The sequence below is a fragment of the Macrobrachium rosenbergii genome, unplaced genomic scaffold (genome assembly GCF_040412425.1).
Source record: "Macrobrachium rosenbergii isolate ZJJX-2024 unplaced genomic scaffold, ASM4041242v1 282, whole genome shotgun sequence".
In the NCBI taxonomy this organism is placed as follows: domain Eukaryota; kingdom Metazoa; phylum Arthropoda; class Malacostraca; order Decapoda; family Palaemonidae; genus Macrobrachium; species Macrobrachium rosenbergii.
In genome coordinates this window covers 2,975,436-2,998,894 of record NW_027100730.1, presented here as the reverse complement: position 1 = coordinate 2,998,894, position 23,459 = coordinate 2,975,436, and the positions used below count along the sequence as shown (strand labels likewise).

General features: G+C 46.2%; 1 long non-coding RNA gene across 2 annotated transcripts in view; it reads right to left on the bottom strand.

Annotated features, from left to right (window-relative positions):
* Positions 1 to 219: 219 nt before the first annotated feature.
* The window catches only part of LOC136838222 (uncharacterized), a 237,656-nt gene continuing 214,416 nt past the window's right edge, over positions 220 to 23,459 (bottom strand). For both annotated transcript variants that reach the window (XR_010852910.1, XR_010852909.1), the window contains one exon: positions 220 to 2,469. This is a non-coding gene — a long non-coding RNA (uncharacterized lncRNA). The remainder of the gene's footprint in view (positions 2,470 to 23,459) is intronic.

Sequence of the window (23,459 nt, the reverse complement as noted above, 5' to 3'; positions counted from 1 at the left end):
AAGCAAACGGACGCTGTCTTAAAAGCGTCCAGTAAGCAGACGGTTGTCGAATACTACATAGGCTTACTATGTAGACCTTCTATATATATGAATACCACATAGGCTTTGACCTTCTATATATATGAATACCATAGGCTTACTATAAAAAAAATAAAATGGAGTGTAAATTGTTTTTATATATAATGATTGTACTGAGTTGTTCATTGGGGAAAAAAAGCATTTTTGTAATATGTTTTTATTGGTTGTAGTCTCCTTGAACGTACAAGGCATCAATATACATTATAAATATACAATATATTGTATTTTCATTATAAATATTATTCACTATTAATGTTATATATATTATAAATTACAATTACTGTATGTATTGTATTTTCATTATAAATATTACTCAATTTTAATGTATTTTTATACAATGATACAAAAGATCCTGTAATATAACTACAGTATAGCAATTCATTGTATAATTGGAAACTATAGCAGTTCGTTGTATAATTGGAATCATTACTATATTACATAATATACACCTAAAATCATTATAATACATAATATACACCATTAAGACTCCAATATAAATATTATAATTTCTCTCGCACACCCCATAATCTTATATTAGCTGAGTTTTATCTTTTCTTCTTCATAATAAGAAGAAGAATAACGAGTAGAAAGAGAGAGAGAGAGATCAGAAAAGAGCAAAAGTGAGAGAGAGAGAGATCAGGGAATATTTATTCAAAGACTTCACAGACTTCTTACTACATGAAACCGATACAGAAAACAGAAAGGCTTAGAAATCAGTCTGTTTAACAGCCAGCTTAATGATTAAAACAAATATAAAATATGATACGATCTGTTGAGCACAGACATAAGCTCCAAAGACTAAGTAACCTAATCTCTGTGGCTGTGAAATCCTTGAATGTGTTCTATATTTTTGATAAGTCACAGTCTGTTAAATAACAGAAACATTATATTACAGACAGCACTTGAATATTTTCAAGATTTATAAGTAATTGAGTGAATAATAATCATAATAATAATAAAGCCACTCAATAAAGCAGAAAAAGTTACAAAATATTATTATTCATAAAATCCTGAGGCTAATTTACCCCAGCTTTTGGGCACTGGGTATTCATGGGCATTGCTGCCAGCACTGACTGGCAAAGTAACTATTACTGGCTGTTACCTGTTCGGTTCCTTACGACCATACCAGGATTCAAGCCTAAGGTAACAGTTCGTGGGTAGCACCCTGACTTGAACAGACCCTCATAGCATTGAAAGATCGCTCAAGACTGTTTCCCTGAGGACATACATTCTCTCTCTCCCTACTTCCTCACGAACACTCCCCGGCGTGAACGGGGGCGTGCTTCGTTATGCGACTTCTCTGCGCAAACGCCTTCCCACAGACGCTGCACTCGTACACAGTCTTTCCCTGGTACAAACCTTGACGTGAGTCGCAAGGTCGACCTTCCATGGAAAAGCCTTCCCGCAGGCGTCACAGGCGAACGGCTTCTCTCCTGAGTGGATCCTCACGTGGTTGATGAGGTGGCACTTCACGGCAAAGGCCGAGCCACATTCCCGCAGGCGTAAGGCTTCTTGCCCGTGTGGATTCTCAAGTGGTTCGTGAGGGCATTTGTAATACAACTCTTCTTCCCAGCGTGAGTTACGGCATGAAGTTTGAGGGCGTACCCATCGCCAAAGGCCTCTTCGCACCCACAGATGTACGGCTTCTTTTTCTCAGGGACTTCCACCCGAGTTACGAGAGGAACTTCAAGTTCTTTGCCAGTAAGTCCCTCCTCCTCCTCATTCTCCTCCACACAGCGGCTGAGAATGTCATTCTCTGTCTCTACTCCACACGAATACTTCGTGTCAGCCCCAAAGACCTCACTCGTTTCTGGCTCCGCCTTGAATTCCACAAGCGGACCTAAAGACAATGAGTTGTGATAACGGATCTTGCATCTCGCTCTTCCAAGGTGATTCTGACACAAGTTCTGACACTATTTTGACCCTCCCGGTTCCTCTGTTACAATGTACATTGCATTCAGTGCTGCTGAGAAGGGAGACATCAAGTTCCACATTTCAGGATGGATTCTTAAAACATACTACACTTTTTTCAGACAAGTGTTCCCCTTAGACTGGTATCATTCCTATAAATGTCTATTGTTATTACAAAATATTTCTGCCAAGAATCTAATCATCTATACAAACATATTGCAACTTTTTTAATGCATAACCAGTAGTCACTCAAAACAAGCTTCAACACAGCAACACCTTATATCTGAAACTGAATTTCAACAGAGAATTTATAAAACTATAGACAAATAATTCGACATATTCGTGAATTTAACTGGAAGAGCTGGAGAATTCCCTGATGGCTAAACGCCAATTTCAGCTACAGAAATCCACCTTCTTCCCTTTCCAACATACTTGGTGATTAGAGAATTCATCGCTTATACTTCTGCGGGTAGGAGACCTCTGTAAGTAAAGAATGCAAACCACGATTAGAGAAAACTGCACGACACAATGAGAGAGGGACATCCATGCAAAAACCAGATGTTAAACATTAAATCAAAGTGATCGATCCCCAAAAGTTTTTCACTCGTGCGACATAAGAACTAATGAAGGTTATTGAGACAACTCCACGAGTCAGTGATTTTAGATGAATAGTGCAAAATATTGAAGCATTTTCAATGTTCCATATATACAAATCTCTTATTTTACTTCAGCCTCAAAAATAGTATGTGTAGCCAACAGTGATTTTAGCTATCTACACCCCAGTGGGGTGTATATTGCATGGCATGGGGCTGTGTACCTTTAATCTACACTGTGCTAATTTTGGTCACAGGGCAGATGCTGAAATTTATCACATCTGTAGAGAATGGACTGTCTTTTCTCTTCGAGGAAGAAGAAGACTTCTACAAGAGACTCTGTGGGCCTTCTTGCGAAGCACAGTCTTCTGAGCCTTCTTCCATTCCCCACAGTGAGGAGGAGGAAAAGAAAGAGGAGGTCGCAGACGAGAAAGATGAATGGTGCTGCTTCGACCTTTTTCCTTCTTGACCATCGAATACGGAACTGAGGCCGGAATCCTGACTAGGAAGGGAGCAGCGGCAGCAGCTGGGACAGAAACAGCAAATGAGTCTGTGGCCAAGGGCCCCAAGAAGGCCACAGGGTCCTTGCTAACATCGTAGTCTTTGTCAGACACCACGGAGAAGCCACCAAGGCAGGGGATGAGTCGACACCCATATGGGAACGCCCGTCGGAGGTTCCCGCCTTGTCAGGAGCACAGCAGACGGTTTGGTCACCAACCTCGCGATCTTTTCTCCCTCACGAACTGGACGGCCGGAAGGGGAACACCCAGGAACAGTCCAAGCAGGGGTTAGCCACAGAGGGGAACATTCAGGGACAGCTGAAGCAGGGGTTATTGAAGGAAATCTCTGAAAGGCACTTGATACTCATCCCACAGTCAAAAGTAAAGGGAAAACAAGAGCCAATGCCAAAAGAGTAAAAGATCTTCAAAGACGATATTTGGGTAAAAATCCAGCAACGTAGGCATCTTCACCCTGGTGGGGCCAAGAAAAAGCGAATGCTAACAGTCAGGTCACCTAAGTGGGTGGGAATCCCAACCCTTTGTCCACCTGCCACTGATTAACTACCTGGTGGCCAAATTTCAATAACCAAAAGCAAATGAAAGATTTCAAGTTTGTACTCTCGTAGGAATGAATAAATATCTTAATTAATATGTTCACCATTTCCTAATCCAATAAAATCTTTTGTACGAGTATTTCTTCTTCTACAGTTTTACTCATATTTCCAGACCCTGTACTAAGGGAAGACAATTCATAAGATCAATTTGGGATCCCAATCGACACTATGTCGCCAACATTTATTGCGACAGTGAATATCCCATCTATGATATAATAAAAGTTATTATAAAAATGTAGAATTTTATACTATCCTCAGTAATTCAAACTCAATGCAAAATTAAGGAAAACAATTTATAAGATCAATTTGGGGATCTGATCAGTAAGGAAACCATCCCAGTCGTAGATATATTGCAAGGGTGACTACGCCAGCCCCATTCTTTTGATGGAATATTGAATTTAGGCCAATGGCCAAGCACTGGGACCTATAAGGTCATTCAGTGCTGTAAGGGAAATAGACAGTATGAGATTTGGAAGGTGTAACAGGAAGGAAACCTCGCAGAGGAAACAATTTTTAGGAGGGTGGAAAGTCATATGGAAGAAGAGAATATGAACGGAGGTACAGTAAATGAATGAAAGAGGTTGTAGCTAGGGGCCATGGAAGGGACGCTGCAAAGAACCTTAAGTAATGCCTACAGTGCACCTCACATCCATTCTCAATGGGACAAAACTCGAGAGGACAAACGACCAGGTCATCAAAGTCCATCGCAGCTCAGTTCCGAGGCTCTGCATGTGTCAGTGATCATATTCTGGTTATTCCTGACCCTAAGGGGGCTCTTCCTTTTGCCTCCCGAGGCACTGGGAGGACATAGTACCTTTTTTCACATACCAAAAAGCTCTCCTCAACCAAACACAGCCATGGTGACAACTCAAGGTGAGGACAAAAGTGTATGACTATATGAAGCCCTTTGGTTTAATATTAAGAGTCAGATTACACTCTGAGAATCTTTTGATGCCTACTTTGCATATGAGGAAGCGTTTTGTGCAAAAAAAAAAAGAGCCTTTGAAGCATTTAAAGCATCAAAATGATTTGAAATTAAGGGAAAAGTGAAGCTGTTCGATACAAGAAATTTTGACGAGAGTGAGGGAGATTTCATTCCAAAAAATCACTGTCATAAAAACACAAACATCATTAGGCATAAGAAAACCCCTATTTGGCATGTTGTGTTTTGTGAAGAAGGGAAAAGCAACTTTACTGAAGCCTGGGAAAACCTTGAAGAGAAAGCAGGGACATCCCTGAGACCAATATCAAAAGATACGGTAAGAATCTTTAAGTGAAGGCAGTACAGTACATCAGTGCCTCCCCATAAAACCTATAACTCTGTAAGTGGAGTTTTATACAGCAGAGACCTTTGTAAAGTTGGCTATGTAAAGATCAACCGTATTAACCTGTCTGTGGAAAAATTTCAAAAGCGTCAAACTCGGCACCACAAGTGCTTTGAGTATGGTTGTGTCAGTGCAAGCTGTAATGATGCCAGATGCTATATTTGTTCTGCTTTAACTGGAGACAGTGTCCTTTATATAAACTTAATCAGGACAGACTTGAAACAGCAGAAAATGAACACACAAGTTTTGGCACTAGACAGCACCTGAGGAGGGTTCATGAAGACCCCCTGCAGACATTTTCGTCGGTCGCTGGAAAGCTGCTGCTCCAAATCTTCCCTCGAATTCCTATTTACAGATCACCCAATCTGTGTGACTGCTTCTAGCAATCAGGATACCCCTGATACAGCTAAGAAAAGTTTGGATGTGACAATGGGTTAAGATAATACTTCAAGGCCAAGTTCCAGGGAAAACACCAAGCTCCAGGGAAAACAAAGTCTCAGGACCTACTCACATTGAAATAATGAGACTAGAGGTATCAAATAACTCTAAGTAACACTATATCCCCTCATGCCTTGATCGAATCCACATTCGTTAAATAAAACTGCTCTTTCCAGGTCTTGTCAGAATTTGGATTCTAGTGGTCTAGAAGATATCGCACATGAAACTTCTCCAGTTTCAAAAAATGTATCTGTGGATGATGCTGTGAGCAATGAACAAGCATCTGTCACAGAAAATCAGGAGATGAAATCTATAATTCACAGGCTGTGGCTATCAAAGTTATACTCGAGAAACCATTGGTGGTCTGGTGTCTCCACCTTCCACCAAGATGTCCATTTAAAAAATTCAAATTTCAGAATAGAACAGAATATAGAATTTCAGCCAGAGGCCAAGCGCTGTGACCTATACCGTAAGGTCATTCAGCGATGAAACAGAATTTGACAGTAAAGAGGTTTGAAAGTTGTTGCAGGAGGAAAACCTCAGAGCAGTGGCACTACAAATCGATTGTTAGGAGAGTGTGGAAGGGAGATGAAAGAGAGAACATGAATGGAGGTACAGGTAGTTCTTGGTTACAATGATTCGTCTTACAATGATTTGGGTTTGCGATGGGGTTAGCAGTCACGATGCGATACCAATATGAGAATATTTTGGAAATAGTGTATTTTTAAATTTCGCCATGACAGGCGCAGGCATCAGCATATAGTCAGGCAGCGTACGGTGTACGATACATTGACCCTAAAGGCTGGGGTGTGTGTACTGTATCTCTCACCCTGACTCGACCTCACTCATGCTCACCGTCTACGAAGTCAAGTTAAGTCAGTGTTCATGTGTGATTTTTGTGTGTCTGACTGTACATAAACTGTTTAAAACTCAAATTTATGTACAGTATTATCAGTATGTCTCCTTAATGTCCAAGAAAGTCTCCTACTGGTAATGCAAAGAGGAAGAGGCGTTCCATCACTTTATAGCAGAAAATGACAATTATCAATCAGCATGCCACTGGAAAGGCAGTTGTGGTGATCGCACATGACAATCACCTATAGCAGTCAAGAGCATCCACAATCAATGAGGACAAGAAATGGATAATGGACTTCATAAAAACATCTGCTTCGGCTCATTCCACAATTACAACAAAAAAGAGGATAGGGCCTTTGGAAGAAATGGAGCAGTTACTGGTCATGTGGATGGAGGACCAGATACAAAAGCGTATGCCACTCAGCCTCTAGACCATTCAAACAGAGGCGCACTTGCTTTCCGAAGAACTAAAGAGAAAATATGATGATACCCACAACAAATATTTTGTGACAAGTGCTGGATGGTTTCATCGCTTCAAAAACCGCCATAATTTCCATAGCGTGAAAATCAGCGATGAAGCAGCAAGGGGTGATACCGAAGGAGGCACTAAATTTAAGGATGCTTTGCATAAGATGATTGTGGATGAAGGGTACTTGTTGACAAAACAGGACTGTGTTGGAAGTGGATGCCTCAACAGTCCTACATCCATAAAGAAGCAACAACGAAGACCAGGTTGAAGGCATACAAAGATGGACTGATTCTTCTGCTTAGGGGAAATGTGGCTGGGTATGAACTCAAGCCGTCCATGATTTCTCACTCCCCCAATCCGAGGGTATTAGCAAGAATCAGCAAGCATATGCTTCCTGTGCATTATCACCATAATAAGAGAGCGTGGGAGACTGCACTGCTGTTCGAAAACTGGTTTGTGCATTGCTGTATTTTATAAGTAAGAGATTATTGCAAGGGAAACAACATCCACTTCAAAATTCTGCTGATTCTCAACAATGGTCCCAGCCACCCACCCTCAGCATGTCGGAGATATTAACGAGGACATAAAAGTTGTGTTTCTTCCACCAAACACAACTTCTCTCATACGACCCACGCATCAGGGCGTCTTGGCTACGTTCAAGGCCTATTATCTTCGGAACACGTCTGCTCAGGCTGTTCAGGCTACGGATAATGAGGAGAAAGAGCTCAGAACATTCTGGGAGGAATTCAATGTTCTGAACTCCATTATGAACGTCGGAAGGGCGTGGAAGGAGGTAAAGAAAGAGTGCATGAATGGGGTTTGGAAAAATCTGCTGAAAGTGTATGCGAACTCATTTAGAGGTTTCAATAAGGATGAAGTTGTGCAAATTAATAAAAAGATCTTGACATTTGAGAGTTTAGACTTAGAACTTGAAGAGGAGGATATCCAAGAACTCATAAATATGCAAGACATAGAGCTATCGGCAGAAGATTCAATTGCACTTGCAGAAGAGAGAAAAAGAGCAGAAGAGAGAAAAAGAGCAGAAGAGAGAAAAAGAGCAGAAGAGAGAAAAAGAGCAGAAGAGGAAGAAGAAATGAAGAGGAGCCAGAGCAAAAGTTTACAACAAAAACAATGGCAGAGGCATTTGCCTGAATTGAACATGCCATGAAACTTTTCAGTCAAATGGATGTGAACATGGGACGATCTGCTAAAGCTGAGACCGCAGTTCAAGACTTTTGCATGTTGCTGAGTCATTTATGAAGAACGTAAAAATACCATGTGCAAGCTACAATGGATCACTTCCTTAAGTGTCATCACCTTCCACCATCCCTTCCCCAACAATGGAGCCTCGACCATTTATATCTCGTGACGGCTCTTTCCTCGAAATCCCACCCCCAATGACACCTGAACTAACAGCCGAAGAAATAATATCTGAAGAGGAGCGAGCTGGTGATCCTGCTCCTTTGTCATCCTCCTCTTCTTCCGATTTTTAGTTATACGTAGCCATCAACAGCCTGACACCATTCAAGTATGCAGACGACAGACCAAATCCTGGAGAGTACCACTGTACAGTACACATCTGATTCTTGTTTGTGTTATTCAGTTTCTCACTTTGTACTGATTTATCATAAGTCAATCTGCATTGAACCTCCAGAATTAGCTGATATTAATAATTATACCATATATGCATAGAGTATGCTGTATCCTACACTTAGCCTAAGCTACCGTATATGTGTAGATTGTGCTGTATACCCTAGTGTAGGCTAGGCTATTTTCAAGTTACGATTTTTTCAAGTAATGGTCAGGTCACTGGGGAACTACCTGCACAGTACAAGGAGTGAAAGGGGTTGCAGCAGCTAGGGGCTGAAGGGACACTGCAGAGAACCTTAAGTAATGCCTACAGTGCACCTCATGAGGTGCACTGATGGCGATACCCCCCCATGTATATGCTCATCATCCATTGAAGCGATCATTACCCCATTCGTGTGAAGTAGGTTAAGAATTCTCCAACCTGACTGACTGAAGTGGAAGATGAAAATACCAAAAAGGGATTTTGACAAAGGAAAAATCTATTTCTGGGGGAAGACCTATGTCACCTGGTGAAATTATCCATTAGCACTAATTTCTAGGTATAAATATTGCTAAGTATACCAGAGAAAAAGCTAATCACAATGCCAGGGTTACTACCCCCGGATCGAACGCCAGTATATGGTGTCGGTATACACAAGGGTGAGTGGTTGCCACTACCACAGGCCTCCGTCCAACAAATCTCTCCAATCTCAAAACCCCGAAAAGTGAGGAGCCATTACAAACCTCATCCTCCGCACTCAGCCAACCACCACCCTGACCGCCATCTTGATAACATCCCAAGTTAGCACCCCCCAAGCTTGGTATATCACCCGGGGGGGAAAAGGAAATACAGGGATGGGTCACCGGGTGACACAGGTCTTCCCCCAGAAATAGATTTTTCCTTTGTCAAAATCCCTTTTCTGGGCTTTGACCTGTGTCACCCGGTGAAATTGTAACAGAGAATCAGCCATACACAAGCTTGGTGGAGCCCTCTAAGAATTAATTTAAGGGAGCTAAATAAAACTTATGAGAAAATTACTGTGTTTTAATAACCCCCAGGTATTTATAATAAAACATAATTAACATTATAGGGCACACATTCTAAGACATAAGATAACTATACCAAGACACTTAAGGCTAATAAAAAGGAGTACAATATGATATGCATAAAACGGTCAGGAGTCAGGCTGTGAAGCAGGCCCGACCTGAAGGTTAGAAGGCATGGCGAGTAAACGAGGCAGGCAGGCGAGAGAGGAATAAACAAAACGATAAACTAAGGTTACATAAGCTAGTCTACGGCTGAGGGAACAATACTTCCTGCAGCCACTGTGGAGTATTTAAGAGCCTCTAGAGACTTAAGATAGTGGCGTTTGAACACTGCTGGTGATTTCCAGCCCATATACTTTTTAAGATCATCAAAACTCATATTATGGAAATAATTAGCTGAGGTAGCCACTGCCCGAATATCATGTACCCTAGGTACTGAATCTGGGTTTGCTTGTTTTATGAAATACAGTATTTGTTGCCTGATGGCCTTTAAGGAAATGGTTCCTCCATTTTCCCTAACAAAGAGAGGGCCAGACGTTCTATTAGAAGTTCTATTTAAATAGGCTTTTAAAGTGTTAACTGGACATGAGGACAGATCCTGTGGAAGGGGAATAACCTTCCAAGGGGACCACCTATTTTGTGGATCCTCATTCTTTGCTAGAAACTTGAGATCCGGAGACAACAGAACTTCTCCTAACGGGAGGAAATCAACATGGTTTGGTTCTCTAGAGAGAGCAGACAGTTCAGAAATTCTAGCTCCTGAGGCTAGGCTTATTAGAAATAACGTTTTCCTTAACAGACTCAAGTATGAACACAGTTCATTATCAGTGTCTGATGCTAATTTAAGTACGTCATTTAAGAACCAGGAAACCGTGTGGGGACGGGTTGTTGGTCTAAGACGAGCGCATGCTTTAGGAATTGACGAAAAATATGAGTCTGTAAGGTTAATATTGAAGCCATGTAAAAATATTTTTCTTAAGGCAGATTTTACTGTAGTAATAGTACTAGAGGCCAGCCCTTTCTCAAATAATGCTCTGAAGAAAGAGATTGCAAGGTTCGTGGTCATTTCCTGAGCTTCAGATTCCCTCAGAAATAATGCTAGCTTTTTAACTGCTGAGTCATATTGTCTGAGAGTAGATTCCCTCTTGTCTGATTCTATGAACAGCGTATTAATAGGATCAATGTTAGCATCTTTCTGAGCTGCAAATTTCATGAAGTCCATAAAGCTAGGGCATTCAGAATTCTTGAGGAAGCTGACACAGTCTGAGTTTGTACTATTTGTGTCAACCTTGGGCTGGGGATTTGCCTGCGCCGGAGTTTCAACTCTAGAAGAAGAGGAAACCAATTACTCTTCGGCCAGTTGGGTGCCACGAGTGCTACTTGACCTTTGAATGATCTGAGTTTGTGTAAAACTTTCATTAATAGGTTTATTGGTGGAAACAGATAGATCTTTTGCCACCTGTTCCAGTCTATTGACATCGCATCCGTGGAGTGAGCTAGAGGGTCTAGATTGGGAGCAACGTAACACGGAAGCTTGCGGTTGCTCTCTGTGGCAAACAGGTCCACCTGAAGACAAATCCACTCGAAAGATGCTCTGTCCAATGACCATTCCGACTCCAGCGGAGTTGTCCTGGACAGTGAATCTGCAATGACATTCCGGACACCTGCCAGATGGGTAGCTGACAGGTGCCAAAGATGTTTCCTTGCCAGGGAGAAAATTGCAACCATTACCTGATTGATCCAGCTCGACTTGGGGCCTCCCCTGTTTATGCAATGTACAACTACTGCACTGTCCAGTACCAGTCTGATATGAATCTGTCTGGTTGGACGTAGTTTCTTTAGTGTTAGAAATACTGCCATTGCTTCTAGAATGTTGATATGGAACTGGCGGAACACAGTAGACCATGTTCCTTGAACTTTCTTGTGTTGGGAATATCCTCCCCACCCGCTCAGGGAGGCATCCGTATGGATCACTAATGACGGAGGGGGAAACTGGAGAGGTACTGACCTTGACAAACTCTTGACTGTTGACCATGGTCGAAGCCTCTTCCTCAACACCGGCGGAATTAGAGACATCCTGTCTCTGTATCGGCTGTTGGCTTGTCTCCGCCATACTCTGTTTATATCCTTCAGTTTGGCTTTCAGCAGCAAATCTGTCACTGACGCCTTGAACTGAAGAGACCCCAGGACTCTTTCCTGGGTACGACGAGAGGCTCTTTTGTCTTTGAGGAACTGCCTGGTAGCTTTGGCTGGTGGAAGTGACAGTTTGCGTGTGTTTAGATCCCAATGGATTCCTAACCACTGAAACTGAGCCTCTGGGACTAGACGGGATTTCTTCCTGTTTATTTGAAAACCTAAGGATTCCAGGAAGCTGATCACTATGAATGTTGCTTTTCGACATTCCTCGGCGTTGGATGCCCAAATTATCCAATCGTCCAGGTATGCGGCTAACATAATCCCTTGGGCCCGTAGCTGTTGGACTACTGTCTCTGCCAGTTTGGTAAAAATCCTGGGCGCTATGTTGAGCCCGAATGGCATGACTCTGAACGAGTATGCTTGTTTCCCCAGCCTGAATCCTAGGTAAGGAGAGAAGTTTCTCGCAACCGGGACGTGATAATAAGCGTCTGAAAGATCTATAGAGGTGGTGACGGTCCCACGGGGAAGTAGGGTCCGCACCTGCGAGATTGTAAGCATGCGAAACTTGTCGCATTGAATGTATAAGTTGAGACGAGACAAGTCTAGAATTACTCTTCGCTGGGTTGAGTCTTTCTTCGGGACACTGAACAGACGGCCTTGAAATTTCAGGTGTCTCACTTTCTTTATTGCCTTCTTTTGTAGGTCTTTTACAAAGTCCAGTAAGTCTTTGGATGGAGATTGATGGAATCTGACTGGCGGAGGAGGCCCTCTGCTCCAGCTCCATCCCAGACCATTTGAAACTATGCTGTGGGCCCACGGACTGAAGGTCCATTGGTCCCGGAAGAGATGTAACCTCCCGCCCACCTGAGGAGACTCATTGAATGGAAGAGGGCTTACTTCCTCTGCCTCCTCGGCCTCCTCTCCCACGGGAGAGAGGCCTCGATGCAGACCTACCTCTAAAGGCGGCTCTGGCTCTGCTTCCCCTCGCATGCCTGTTGTAGCCTCGAAACGCCCCTTGGCTTTCAAACGAAGCGTTGAAAGCCGGGGACGCTACGAAGGTTGGCGGAGCAGGGGTTTGCTGAGCCGGCTGCACCAGTACAAACTGCTGCTGAGGCTGGGCCTTGGAAGTGGAAGGCTGTCCGAGCTGAGGGACCGGTACAGCTTGAAGCATAGTATGGGCCTGGGGTTTTCTATACCTCCTGAACCTTTTCCTTTCCCTGGATTGAGGTATGGAGGTCTCGGAGGACTTCCTTTTAAAAGGGAGACCTCAACGGGAGCGAAGACTTTGATTTGTTCTGGTTGCCTCCGCCAGAACATTATTTACTTCATCCTCCGGGAAGATGTTAGATCCCCAGACCGAACACTTCATGAGTCTATTGGGCTCATGTCTGATAGTGGCGTCTGCAAAGATATGTTTACGACAGTTTAGTCTCGCCACCACAAAGTCATACAGGTCCGATTGAAATGTCGCTAAGAGGGATTTCGTCAGGACCTGGAATAGAGGTTCTTCAATATAAGTTACCGCTGTTGCCTCTGTAATGGTGATGGAATGCAGGGAGCGACTCAACCTGCACCTAGCCTCAAATTCCGCCTTCAGAAGGGCCTCCGGAATCTTGGGAAGCTGTTCACTGAACAACGTGGAGGCACACTCGGGGTCGAGTTTACCCACTGTGAACGTGACCGGAGCTCCCGACCAAAATTCCGAATCCCCGGGGAAAACGAGGGAAGTGGGGTCTGTCTCCCGGAGTTAAGGTAGCGGTTTGCCCTCAATTCCGGCCTGACTAGTCAGAACTGCGATCTTAGTTGTGCAGGGGGTAGGGATGGAGTCACCTACCGAGAACATCGTAAAAGTCCCCTTAAAGGGAGTGAGCTTAGTATTTTCGCACTCCCAGTCAGTGAGAGCGCACATCAAGGCAGACTGGGCTTGGTCCCTGGGGAAGATAACTGTTTCCTTTGGGACCTTGTCTGATCTAATCCAGGCTTCCTCTGTTAGCCTGGCATAGCCTGGGTAGGGAGGCACCAGGTCGGGTGGAAAGAACTCAAGTTCCTCCAACAGACGGGTTCCCAAGCCCTCGATGGTCAGGGTATCATTATGCAGGGGAGCATGAAGAGCCAGCCACCACGGGTTCCCCTTATCAAAGGGGGGCAGTCTGGAGGCATCCGGAACCACGTAAGAGTGACCTGCTGCTCCGGATTGCATAAATCCGGAGAGCAAGCTTTCCTGGGCCTGCATCCTCTGTGCCAATGACAGCACTGACTGACCAGAGGTCTCCAAGCTTGAAGCAAGCTGGGAAGAGAGGTCTTGCATCCTATCTTCAACCCTTTTGCCTAACTTCTGCATCAGAAGTTCAGCAAAGGCCTCAGGGTCAAAGATAGGCTGTGGAGATTTAGCCTTGGACCCCCTGGATCTCGACCCCTTGGGTGGGGGAGTAGCCTTACTAGAGGACGCCACTGGATTAAGAGCCAGTGACGGCCTTGAGGGAGCTGGCGGATTAGACCTTTGAGGTCTAGAGGACTTTGGTAAGTCCCTCTTTTTCAAGGATTTCAACTTGGGGACAGCAGACCTCGATCTGTCCTCAAGGATAGCTGATTTGGGAAATCCTTGAAAGGAAGAAGAAGAGGAAGAAGGAGAACCAAAAAGAGGACTATCAAAAATCTCTCCCCCTGCCCCACTTACCGCCTTACCTTCTACCTGGTGGTCTAAGTCGACGCTCATCGGTTCAAGGTGGATGTTGATGGCCGCCACCTCTTCCGCTACCTCTCTGCACAGGTTGTCATCTTGGGAGGGTTGCGTCTCTTCCCAGATCCGTTCGATGATAGGGGCGGCTAATTCCGCCGGCACTGCAGCTGAGATCCGGGCTCCGGGGTAGAGGAGATTGCATATCTCCTCCGACAAGATGTAAGGTTTACCTGATGCAACGTTCCTCCCAAATCCGAATATTCTCCAATTATCCGTGTATGTCTATATAAATCATTAAAGTCAAAAGAGACTAAAGGATAACGGTCTCTTAAGACTTACCGACTCATCCACTCCTAGCTCGTACAGGCGTAGCAGACATCACAGCCATCTGGGTGCCAGACGTTCAGGTCCCCAATGCGGACCGAGCAGCTGGAGTGCGACCTGCACACCTCGTGTCCGCAGGGTTGTTGGAGCACCGCTGTGCACCCTGGCTCCTGACAGCGTACCATCTGTAAGTGGAATGGCGGAACATGAGTAACGTCAAGGCCAGGCCCGCCAGAGCAGTTCCAGCGGTAATAGGCTATCTTAACGTAGATTATGAGTGATGAAACATGCGTGTCACCATGCAAAACCCGCCGGAATTGAAACCGGCAGTCCGGAATTAAATCCGGCATTACAGAATAATAAATATAAGTATGCTACAGAATGGTCAACTATAAACTATGTTACTCCGCCGTTATGATACTCCGCCATGATTGTCACTGAACTCTCGTTATGTCACATATTATGGAAATGGCGAATGTGGCGGAAAGGAGTGTTCACATATGGCCCGACTCTCAATCGCTCAGGGCGGAAATCACAAGGTGGAAACCGCCGATAAACCGAAAACCATACCCACCGGAGTGGTTAAAAGGACGATAGCAGCGAAAGAACCGACTAATTCGGCGGAGACATAACATAGCGTAACTCATGATGCTTCCCCGGGGCAGTATTCGACGCTCCAGCTATAACTATGGAAAGCGAGCTAACGAAACACCGCCCGATAAGGGAAAGGTAGGTAATTGGCGGAAACCCGGCGAACGGCGACCAACCGGGTGGGTAGCACCCTTTGGAAGCCGAATGAAACCTCCTAACGGGGTGCCGAACGCAAGCGATCAGTTTCCCTCTATTAGGGAGACGCTCAGGTCACATCGCCAAAAACTAATCAATCAGGTAAAGATGGAGTAGGCTATATACATGAAAAAACCTGCGCTGCCTCTCGTTCCCAGCCTACCTTCCAAAACCAAAACTTCTAGGCTTGGTCAGGAAGGCCAGAAAGAGCGCTACAGGTGAGGGGAGGGGAGAAGAACCTCGCATAACCTAGCCAAATCCTCCAAAACCGACAGCCTGGTCAGGTGGTAGACTATGAATGAGGAGACCCTTCACTATTCTAACCTCACCCTCCAAAACCTTATGGCCTGGCCAGGTGGGTTACGGTGAAGAGCAACTCTCACTAGCCTAACCCCACCCTCCAAAACCTAACGGCCTGGTCAGGTAGGTCAAGTGTGAGCGAGGAACTCCCTCACAAACCTAACGTTTCCCTCCAAAACCTCAAAACGGTCTGGTCAGGAGAGCTAGGTAGCTGAGCATCGTGTAAAAGCGCCTAACATGCCTAGCCTAACACTCCAAAGTCGAACTACGGCCTTGGGTAGGCTAGGCTAGAATATACCAAATAGAATAAAACTACCTGCCGTCATGAGCACAAACACAATAAAAGCTAACCATTCGATGAGAGATATCAAAAATATATACTTATGAATATAAAAAATTACTCAGCGGCAGAGAAAGCCATTTATCTATTTATATAGCCACACCCGTTATATGGGAAGCGGGGATACCAAAATGGCCTCTCTGACGCCGAACCGCACAGATAAACTAATCCAAGAATAGACATGTCATCCATCCTTGTACACACCAGAAATGATCATAATAATAATAATACCACCATCGAGAAAGTACCAATTCGCTGATGGAGGAAGGAAACCCGGGAAAAAGGGGAAAACTGTGATCTGAAAAGGGAGGAGTGTACCTTCAACCTAGCCTAGATCAGTCATGAAACGGGCTCCCCTATGTCCTACCAGCGAAATGGTAAATTCTCCCAGAAAGCTCCAATCAGAAATGGAGTAGGGGTAAAAACTAGCAGAAATATTCTGCTAATAAAATACGAAGACTGAGGGTCAAAATTGGCAGATGTAGACTCGGCACATGATGCCGAACCGCACCGCCCGGTGCGTAGCAGAGTTATTTAACTTGCTAAACAATATACGAGCAGTCAAAATAATGTCTCTGCAACAAAAAACCCAATTGGAAATGGTACTCAACTTAGATGGTGGAAACTCCTGGTGAGATGACATGATATAAGCAGAAAATTCCCGAAAAACAACACCAAAGAAAAAACGGTGTATCTAGGAAGACGTGCTATTTTGGAATGTTATCAAGATGGCGGTCAGGGTGGTGGTTGGCTGAGTGCGGAGGATGAGGTTTGTAACGGCTCCTCACTTTTCGGGGTTTTGAGATTGGAGAGATTTGTTGGACGGAGGCCTGTGGTAGTGGCAACCACTCACCCTTGTGTATACCGACACCATATGCTGGCGTTCGATCAGGGGGTAGTAACCCTGGCATTGTGATTAGCTTTTTCTCTGGTATACTTAGCAATATTTATACCTAGAAATTAGTGCTAATGGATAATTTCACCGTGTGACACAGGTCAAAGCCCAGAAAGGATCAGTTTTACTGAACCCTTTGAGACTATTCCAGTCTCTTCAGGTCACCTCCACAGACCAGCAGTTCCACAGTGGAATAAAGCGTAGTAACTTTAGGGAAATCACTAGAAAACGTTTTAGAAAATATAAGAAAAGTGGATCTCCTAATGCAAAGTTAATCTATCACCATATTTTTAACAAAAAAAGGGGCAGTACAGTACTCCAGAGAAGTAAAAAGAGAATCATGGCTTAACTATAGAAACGGCATCAATTTAAAAACGCCCTCCAGAATTGTATGGAGGGAAAATGTAAAAATCAACAGGCAATCATATTCCAACACACAACATTAAAAAAATGAAGTTTTCATAAGAAAACTATTATTGTAATACTTACCTGAACACCTGAATTAGCCCTTAATCCCACTAGCCCGAACAACTCTCAACTACCCATCCCACTATAGTGGGAATTTTAACAGCCAGCGTTACCAATGCTGCGGGTAAAATCTTGTCACTTGAGCTACCATAACAAACGGTTGGCAACGCTGACACAGGTGTGCGCCGACACGCCCCATTTTTGTCAATTGCTTTATTCAAGGTCAAAATTGATGTGGGGAAGGAGGGTGGGAATCATTCAGGTGTTCAGGTAAGTATTACAATATAACAATTTTTAAAAGTAAATTGTATTTTTCCTAACTATACAAACCTGAGGTCCTTTACATTAGGGATTACTTTCAGGCGTAGGCTGGAAACGGCCGTTAAACTCTTGAACAAGGTGGTTAGGCAGTAACTACCTCCAGGTAGGCGGGGATACCCGCCTGCCCGGATGTAAACATTCCACTTTGCCTTTCGGCCCAGGTACAGATTGAGGGGTGGCATGAGGTGGGCATAAAGTGTAAAGGACCTTGGGTTTGTATAGTTAGGAAAAATACAATTTACTTTTAAAAATTGTTATTTGTTCCGACACAATATACAAACCCCTCGGTCCTTTACATTAGAGACTCACTGATTGGAGGGAGGAATCTGATAAAGTCTCTCTGAACTGACTGGACTTCACCACCTTGTCTTCCCTTCCTGGTCGTGAGAGCGAGGAAGGGAAAAACTGCCTCTGACAAAAGATCGGGTTGTAAGAAACGTAGGATCAGTTGTCAGACTTCTGGGTCCCTTTGCATAAAAGAGGAAACGTCAGTTCCTGCAAAGTAGGCTAGGAAGAATTTGACGTCAGATGACAATAAGGCAAAAACAAGCATTGGGTTGTCTCATAGTCATGGTCTCCTTCCTCCCCTTGCAAGAGGAAGGAGTGGGGTTGCTTCTATTAACCTGAACGGAAATAGAACGGGAGCTCCCGTTATGTGCTTATCTGCCTCGATCGCCCGGTCCAGCTTTTAACGGCATGTCCGCTCCCTGCCCGTGGGAAGAGAGCCAGGATGGGGAGAAAGAAGAGAGGCCAGTCACTCAACATTCATTCTCCCAATCACAGCCGTACAACATAAGCGAGATGCAACCTGTCCCGTTAGGGGAGCTGGATAAGCTACACAACTTGTTGAGCAGCCACCACAGGACCCAAGGAAAAAGTGTCCAAGGACTTGTGTGCAACATCCCGGAGGTAGAAGGAGGTGAAGGTAGTCTGTTGGGACCACACACCTGCCTTCAGCACCTGTGGTACCGACATATTCTTCCGGAATGCGAGGGATGGACCAAGCCATCGACTTTGTGAGCTCTCGGGTGAAAGGTACCGGTATCGTCGTCGTCAGCTGCCAAGTACCTCCTTGATCACTTCACGAAGTCAGGAGGAAGATGTGTCCTTAGACACCTCTTCCTTGGGAGAGACAGTTATAGCGAAAACGTTGATGACATCCAGGTTAGGAATGTCAAACCTCTCAGAAAGTACCACAGCTCCCAATAGGACAAAGTATGATCTGGATCATTGATACAAAGTCCAAGGAGGAGGGGAACAAGAAGGACTCGAACCCGACAGTCGATGCCAATGGATTCGGAGTCCACCTACGACATCCAAGAAGGAGTCGAGGTATGATCCCCATCCCTGTTCTTCCATCTTCTACGCCAAGGCCAGGGTAAGATGAGAGATGGACCTATGAGGGCATATCTCTATCCGACGACTCTCGTAGGGCAAGTGCAGAGCACGGACAAGAACCCTAAACGAGAGTCGCATGCCACCCAGGAAACAGTTCCCTGGGAGAGCATGACTGAAGAAGCTTCTCGTCCGTAGCTAACTCTCGACTGAGGAGATGAAGGCTACTTCAGATAGAAGACTAGGTCGCAAGGGCCTACGTTCTTCACAAATGAAAGGGAGAGAAGCAGCCCTCGGTGGAGAAGACGAGGAAGTCCAGACTTGACAAGCGACTCTGACCTGAGAAGAAGTTCCGACAACGACACCACCAGCGAAGACGGATCCAGTCCCTGGGACAGTGTTGCAGAGGATTTCAAGGGATATCCAGCTATATCCGTTGCCGCTCGGCGAGAAAGCCTGTGCTTGCAAGGAAAGCTGGAAAGTCTCCCACTCCTGAACACACAGGGATGTACTGCCTCAAGAACCGCTTCTTGTGTAGCTGGACAGGAGGATGGGTCAAGCGGAATTCTTCTCGATGCCTCGGCAATCAGGTCGGATGAAGGTGAAGTCTTCAAGTATTTGTCTGTAACTCGGGGTGAGCAATGTTTGTGAACCCCTAGCGAAACGGACAAATACGGAGGGAAAAAACGTCGATATCGAGTTTTCACCAAAAGACAGCATGCCTCAACAGAGCGGCCCCTGGTCTGGTATGAGGGAGCGAGAAAACACTACCGACTTGTGTGCAGGGAGGCAACAGAAGGACGGAAGGGATTTCTCAGTCCAGCAGTCTCTGCATGAATCTTCGTGAAGAAAGAGTGAGCAGCATGTTCCGTCCCGATCACTCAAACCCAAGGCCAGGCTTGCCTACCAATACATCCCCACCAGGAATGCATCTGGTTAATTGAGCTGTCGAGTGTGCAATAGAACAACACTCGAGTACCTTCAAATGTCGAGATGAAACAGGGGGAAAAAACGATTGCCTCCTGTTTGTTGACAAATGCCACTACTGTGGTTCTGTTGTTCAACGAAACCAGTGAGTGCCGCAATACCCATCCTGAATTCTCAGACGGCCAAAAGGCTGCCCTGAGCCCAGGACGGTGACGAAAAGGTACTAATCATCTCGGTCACACAAATTCAAGACAAGGTCTTACCAGTGGGCGCCTATTCCTCAATCTGTGAATCCGTAAGTAGACACAAGATGTGAGGGGAATATGCAAGCATATTCGAAGGTTCCTACAATCAAGCATTAGCCTTACTCTTTCCTCATACATCGAAGAGGAAAGAACGGGGAAAAAAAGCAGACTTCCATTTTCCACCATGGGGAAGCTTCTGCAAGATGACAGGGTACCGAGGCAATTAGCTCTAGCCAGCTGGCATTTCCCCGAATCGGGAGCACGGAGAGGTGGTGGGATGAAAGTTCGATGGAAAGAATTGCCAAGACCTAAGGGAAATAGATACTTCTCCTGAAGGAATCCATTCCCAGGTCTCGGCAATGTCGCTGCCAGTTCCAGAGACTCGATAGGCATCATTTCGTCCAGGCATCAGCAGTTGCAATCTTCTTCTGAAGCCTAGGACTTCTTAGCTAAGGAGTTGAGGGGCTGGCTTGAACTCAAGGTCGAGTTGAGATGACTAAGACCCAAAGTTCTTGGCCATTGTCCAAAGGACAAGTCAGTGCCCTGGTGGGAACCTTGAGTACCGGGGTATCTGGCAAATCTCTGAAAGAGAAAGGCAGAACCAAGTAAAGGTTCGTTGCCAAGGGACGAGCCAACTCGGGACTTACGAAACCGGAGATCCGAATTGGGACAAAGTCCTTCTTCTTAGCACCAGAATTGCCCAAAAAACTGCAGTCGGCAAGACCCTCCGAGGCAAGAAGAATTCATATTCTGTCGAGGCAGGGGTGGAAGTTTGGTGTCTCGACCTGAATTAACTCCATCGAAGAAAAGAATTCATCAGGTCAAGAATGCTCTCGGAAGCCAGAACCGCGGCGGTCCCTGACACTCTCGGCCCCTCGGAAACAGCAAGGGTTGCAAGTGATGAAGGTTATTCATTGGGGGAGCCGCTGTCCTGTCCCAGGGATCCTCGCGCCGACGAATCAGCGCGAAGTTCCCCGAGAACACGGGGGCGATCGTAACTTGAAGAGGAAAACCCTCGCTGTTTCCAATGCGTGAAACTCCTGTACCTCTCCCCTTGGAGGGAGACCTTGACAGATCCCTTGAAACCCTCCTCAGCTACCTGGTTATAAGACGACAGAATCGGGGGACTGATACCCAAAGCACGCCAGGCAGCCGAAATCCGAAAGAAAATTTCGTCGGAGCTCTCTCTGTCCGTCTCGCGCCTCTCAGAACAACCGAGAGGAGAAGAGAACAGGTGAGGAGAAAAGAGTATCCCTACCTGTCCTGCCAGAATGATAAGCAGGAGAGGCGGACCGTGAGCGATAATCAACCGAAGGAGATTACTGCCACACGGGGAAAGAAGAGCACTTGTGCCGTGGCAAAGCGCTTTCCTGGGAAGAGCAAAAAAAAAATTCACTCGAACATAGCCGAGAACCCGAATCGGAAAAAACCGAGTAGGGCCGAGCCGAGCCGATTCGATCACGCGAACGCGGTCCAGCTGGTCGGTATGCGGCAGACTGGGAGGCAGGCGGGGCGAGCCGAGCCGTCTGGCGAGCTAGAGCCAGTCTGGCAAGCCGAGTTGCCAGTCGGCAAGCCGAGCCAGTCTGGCAAGCCGAGTCGAGTCGAGCCAGCCAGTCTCGTAAGTGTGACCGGGGGCCGAGCCGAGCCAATTGCGCGAACACAATCATAACTGGGCAGGCCGGACTCGTCTGCTGTGAACAATTGCTAGTTTCCCGAACTCTAAACTCCTTAGAGGCCGAGGCCCAGGCCCTCGAGAAGAAGGTTCAAAGGGAAATTCTGTGTCTGCTATCTTGCATGCTCGAACCCTAAAGTTCGAGACACAAGAACGGCCCCGCCCGAGCAATCGAAGCAGCTGGCGGGCAGTATCGAGACACCTGGCGTCGCGGCACACCGACACCTGGGTGTCCCAGCAACCAGACACCTGGGTGTCTCGGCACTTTCTCTCGTCCTGTGCCTCTCGTAAGGCGAGCGCTCGTGATTCATAGAATTCGAGCTACCCACGAGACTTCCGAAAATCGGGAGCGGCTGCTTTGTTTCCTAATAGATCGAAAGAGCCAAGCACAGAACCAGTCTTAGACACAGACTTCCAAGACTGGCAACAAGGGCGTGGCCTCGAGAGGCCGCACTCCTCGCGACCCCCTGCAGCGCAAGATCCCACAGGAGAATGCGAATCGGTCAACGAGAAACTTGTCTCCCGGAAGAGAGTCAGTCCCTTAGAAGTCCCGCAGGACTCCCAAAGTGAATCTCTTCCCTGCTTCTTCGGGTGTTCGAACCGAGAGGATCGAGAAACCAGGTTGGGAACCCGACTGAGCACTGGCAAACACTCGGGAAGCGCTTGCAGTGCTGGCAGGAAGAGGAACCAAGACACCTGGGTGCCTCGGCCCTTTCTCTCGCACTGCTCCCGAACTGGGCCCAGGAAAATCTCTCCAGACCAGATCGGGATACTTGATATTCCATAGAATCTCGAGCATTCGAGGCGGCTCGCGAACGAGCGCCGGCAGCCCCCATCTTAGAGGCGGAACCTCTAAGACTCGAAACGGATCGCAAACTGAGGTCTGCGCGCCCACGGCTTCCAAACACAAAACCCACGGCTATGCCAATCGGTTTCCTAACCCCAAGGTCGGGAAGAGCCAACGAGAGACCCACTGCCTCCTCGGAAGGAGGCAGTCCCTAGACGTCCAAGGGCATCAAGGGAAGAAGCAGCATTCCTTTCCTTTGGCCGATGGAGGTCTGTCCGATTCTCGGGATCCCCAGGACCTCGGGAGAGGAAGGGAAGACGCAGCAGAAGACGAAATCGAAGATAAGATGAAGAAGACGGCGGCTACTTCCACAGGACGGCTTCCTTCACCTCCACTCCGACATCTTCTACAGGATGGTGGACACGAAACATCGTAACCTCCAGGGTAGTCCGGCAGGAACACAACGGACGCAGCCAGGACATCACCACCAGGAGAAGCATGATCAGGACAGCCGATGCAGGAGCTACTGCAACGGCCAGGAACATCACCTCAACAGGACCACTTCCCACATCTTCACGTCGACATTTTCTACAGGATGGTGGACATCGTAACCTCTGGGGCAGCTGGCAGGAACACACGGAAGCGGCCCCGGACACGACCGCCAGAAGCGGCAGGAATGATCAGGACAGCTGATGCAGGAGCTACGGCAAAGGTTCGGAGAGCAGGAGCTATGCAACGGCCAGGAACGTCACTTCCACAAGGCGACTTCCTTCCCTTTCACGCCAACATCTTCTACAGGATGGCTGACATCGTAACCTCCAGGGCAGCTGGCAGGAACACAACA